Source organism: Colobus angolensis, unplaced genomic scaffold (genome assembly GCF_000951035.1).
Source record: "Colobus angolensis palliatus isolate OR3802 unplaced genomic scaffold, Cang.pa_1.0 Scaffold457, whole genome shotgun sequence".
Taxonomy (NCBI): Eukaryota; Metazoa; Chordata; class Mammalia; order Primates; family Cercopithecidae; genus Colobus; species Colobus angolensis.
The window spans coordinates 674,807-679,502 of record NW_012118010.1 but is presented as its reverse complement, the minus strand read 5'-3'; positions in this window follow the sequence as shown (position 1 = coordinate 679,502).

The window sequence follows — 4,696 nt, the reverse complement described above, 5'->3', positions numbered from 1 at the left end:
CATCTGGCTCCAGCATCCATGCTTGTAGTTAGTGTGCTGTGCTGTCTCTCACCTGTTTAAGGTGTTATGCAGTTTCACACTTCCATGCCTTTGCACGTGATGTTTCCTCTGACATTTTAAAACCTAGCTCAAGAGACATCTCATCTGTGGAGCTTGCCTTGACCTCACCTCTAACCCTCTCCTTTGAGGCAGTCATTTACTTTTCTGTGACCTTCTCTGCCTTTATTACAACAATTTCACACTAAGTCATGAGTAGTTTAGGGGCAGAGACTACATCTTAATAATCTTAGCATCTATGGTATCTTGCACAGTCCCTGGCACAAAATAAAGGCTAATTCAATGTTATTAAATTGATTTGTAAGGATTCAAAAAACATGAGTACACAGAAGGCGATACAATATAGTGACAGATAGCATTGGTTGTGAAGTCAGACTGCCTGGCTTCGAATCCTAGTCAGTAATTTTCATAACTAACTGGTATGACCATGGACATATTACTTTATGTTTCTGTGCCTCAATATTTTCCTCCTATCCAATGGGTACAATAACAGTACATGTTGTAATGGATTATTACATGGATTAAATTAGATAATATAGCAAAGAACTTAACCTGGCACATAGTAGGTGCTCAATAAAAGTTGGCTCCTTGGCCGGGCGCAGTGGCTCAAGCCTGTAATCCCAGCACTTTGGGAGGCCGAGACGGGCGGATCACGAGGTCAGGAGATCGAGACCATCCTGGCTAACACGGTGAAACCCCGTCTCTACTAAAAAATACAAAAAACTAGCCGGGCGACGAGGCGGGCGCCTGTAGTCCCAGCTACTCGGGAGGCTGAGACAGGAGAATGGCGTGAACCCTGGAGGCGGAGCTTGCAGTGAGCTGAGAGCCGGCCACTGCACTCCAGCCCGGGCGGCAGAGCAAGACTCCTACTGCCTGACCTTCCTGGTACATTTCTCACTAAAGATGTATTATAGCTATGCCTATCACTGACTAACAAGAAAAGAGCCTCATATGAATATGGCAAAATGATGACAACTTGGCAGACTTAGAGGTGTAAACCAAATTATCTGTAGGCTGCAGGACTCTAGGTAATTTAGTCCATGACCAACAGCAATCAGCAAAAGCACCCAGCATTTTTTTCCCATTCAGATGGACGGAGGCAAAGCAGTCAAAACTAGGGGAAGACAAATCACCTGAGAAAATTGATTACACCATTACCAGTTATTTTCTGGGACAATACTTATGTAGTTTTCATTTTTTCTTTTTCATGCCAGTCTTCTACTGCAAATTGCAAATAGTATATGCAATTCAGATTTCGCTGAAAAGGAGACTAGTTTTGAAGAAAGAAGGAAACGAAGCAATGGTGGGTAAACACATTCATCCTGGATGGGCATGAACTACAGACTATTATACTCAGTGTATAAGTGAAATGTAAAGTGAAGAATGTTCAGTATTAAAATTTAGACTAATGATGAAGTGAACCTTAAACTGAACCATCAAAATTATTTTAATAACTGAATTAGAGGTGAAGACAGTAAACCAAAAAGCATAAAATGTTCTAATCCCTGTGTTAAGATGATCAGGTAAAGTATGCATAGTATACGTTTAGGATCTACATGCTAATTATACTGATTGGAAAAGGCATGGACAAATATCCCTTCTCTTTCTATCCCCTCAAGGAAAAAAGATTAAAATGGTGGAAATTCATCTCATTTTATTGTGAAACTGTTATAGCTCAGTATTAAAGAAAGACTGATCACTTACAGAAAATGCCCCTTTCATATCCAATCTGCTCTCTACATTACTAACATTACGGAATCCAAATATTGAGAAGCAGTAAAGTCGTGTCTTATTTAGACTTATTAGTCTTTTAAAACCTAAATGAGAGCCCAGATTTCTAGATAGCCTAGGTTTAAATCTGAGTTCCAAAATTACTATCTGACTCTGGGGTAGTTACTTATGCACTCTATGAGGTTCCTCACTTTATAATGGGAATAGTAATAAGTACCTAGATCACGTACTGTTGTAAGTAATTAGTAAATTAGTATGTCTGGTACATAATAAGCACTCAATAACTTTAATCATTATTTTGTAACTTGTATGTGCTATTCCTAAATCTCCTTTAGAAAAGGATTGCAAACAAGGGGTAATAATAATAATAATAATAAATAGCACTTGCACTGTTGCAGGTTCAATTTTAAGCATTTCTTGTGTATTAACTCTTTTGATCCTCATAGCAACCCTTTGAGATAGTCTTATTGGGTAGAAGTGACATGACTTGCTCAGGGTCACACAGCCAGTGAGTAGTACAACCCCGATAGGAACCCTGGCAGTCTGATTCCAGAGACCTCCCACTTGAGCACTAAATATATATCCAATTCTTTGAGCACTGTGACTGAATTTATTCACTGTTCACTAAAAAAAAAAAATCCATTGAGAATGAACTCGGGGTCAAGTAACATCCCAGCTCTAAAGATACAAGGCTAAAGAAGAAAGAGTCTCTCTCTCAAAAAAGTTACGATTTCCACAGGTATATGGCTTATCTTAAGCTTATTTGTGTTCATTTTGTTTATAGACATATGGATAAACACTATTTGACAGATCTGTAGGCTTTTATGAAGTCTAACTCTTTCTCTTCTACCTTTCCCTCTTGTAGCTGAAATATTCATACTTGAAATCTGAAGGACTTGTATAATACAATTCAGCACCACGGACAGCAGGAAAAATCCCATTGACAGAATAAATCTGAAGTTTTCCTTTCAGTATTCATGAAAATCTGGTGCTTCAAAACAGATACACACACATCCAATTAGGTACTCAAAAATATCTTCAGAAGAATCCTAGAAATTACAAAACACAAGTCCTTGGAACAGAGAATGCAAATTGCATCCACAAGGCCACACAGCTGAAGCCAAGAACTAAGTTCCTAGAACTAATCTACTTATAATAAATCCCATCACAAGTATACTGTCACCATCAAGCAGAATTGTGTGTATCTTCAGTGACATGGGTGTGGTTTACTATGGCACTTTCTCAAATACGAATTAAGGAAGAAGTCAGGTACTCTGATTTAAGTATCAGAGAAATTTCTTATCCAATCAGTTAGGGAGACTTATTTCCTAACAGTATAACTTACTATTTCCTGTTTCCTAATATATTTGAAATCATGGGTTGAAAATGAGTTTCAAGGTCAGGTAGAGGAGAAATAGATCCAAGTTACTACTGTCCTTGCCATAGACACTGACTTTCTTTGACCTTGTTGAATGCATTAGAATTCTTTCCAGCCTATCGATGTTTATTAGATTTGATACTGCCTAATTCTGACATCCCAAAGGAAGGTGACTCACTCACAGTAAACGTGTTATCATTTTCTAAAGATATGTCTAATCTGCATGACATCATCTTATCTGGAAGATACATTTTAGGTGGATAGTCCCCAGAGCTCAGGAAAGGAAAATTTTCCATTTGTTATGTTTCTCTAATCCTATTCAATTATAATAGCTATGAGAAGCATCTTTGAAGGGGAAGGAATGTGATACTGTGAAGGAAAATAGAATTATAGATTTAATTACTCAAGACCATATTTACTATAATAGTCAGTGCAAAGCTTTTCAAAGAAGTCTTCATTGAGTAAATAAGAGTTGCCATAAATCTTTCTCCTCCAAGATCCTTTCAACAATTATTCAGGTTCTACCATCTACTAGCGATGTAATTATGGAAAGTTACTAACATTCTCCAAGCCTCAGTACCCTTATCTATATAATGAGGGCTGTTTTACTTAGGATTCCTCAATGGGGCATTGAAGAATAATGAGACAATTTCTCACCACATGGTGTAGAATTGTAGGAAACAGAAGCAGAGGAAATGAGGCACAGGTGACTGATTCACCTAAGGGAGATCAAATACATTTTTTGATAAAACGAATTAAGTAAATCCTCCTACAGATAGACATAGGATTTTCTTTGTGACTACTAATGAAATTCTTCAACTATTCTAAAGTTAGAAGACCATGGTACTTGGAGTAAGAAGATCTGGACTTGATTCCATCTCTATCACATAATAGCTACCACAACTCCTTCCCTGCCACGACTTTACCTTTTCAGGCTACAGAAACATAGCTATTTCATTGAAATGATGGCTATCACTATCTCTTGGTAAAGAATCCAATTAGCTACTTGGATTAAAAGGAAGAAGCAGGTGTTGCATAGTAGTTAATGGTGCAGGCTATAACACTGCTATGCATTTAAATCTTGGTTCCACCACTCATTGCCTGAGTAACTTTGGCCAAGTTACATAAGCTCTCTAAGCTTGGAATTCCTCCTCAGCAAAATGTAGATAATGTGAATAACTATCACATGCCTATATTATGATAATTTTAAATGTTAACAGGTGTAAAGCACTTAAACAATATCTGGTACATAATACTCAATAAATGTCAAATATATAGAGAACACGCTGGACTAAAGTATCCAGGCCCCTAGGGCAAAGACCCCCTTCACTTACTTCCCAGATATAAGACTAAAGACAAACGACCCTTTCTCCTCTGTAGCTCTGCTTATTATGGAACAATGTTTTTTTTTTTTCTTTTTTGTTTGTTTTATTTGTTTGTTTGTTTCTGAGATGGAGTCTCACTCTGTCGCCCAGGCTGGAGTGCAGTGGAGTGATCTCGGCTCACTGCATCCTCTGTCTCCCAGGTTCA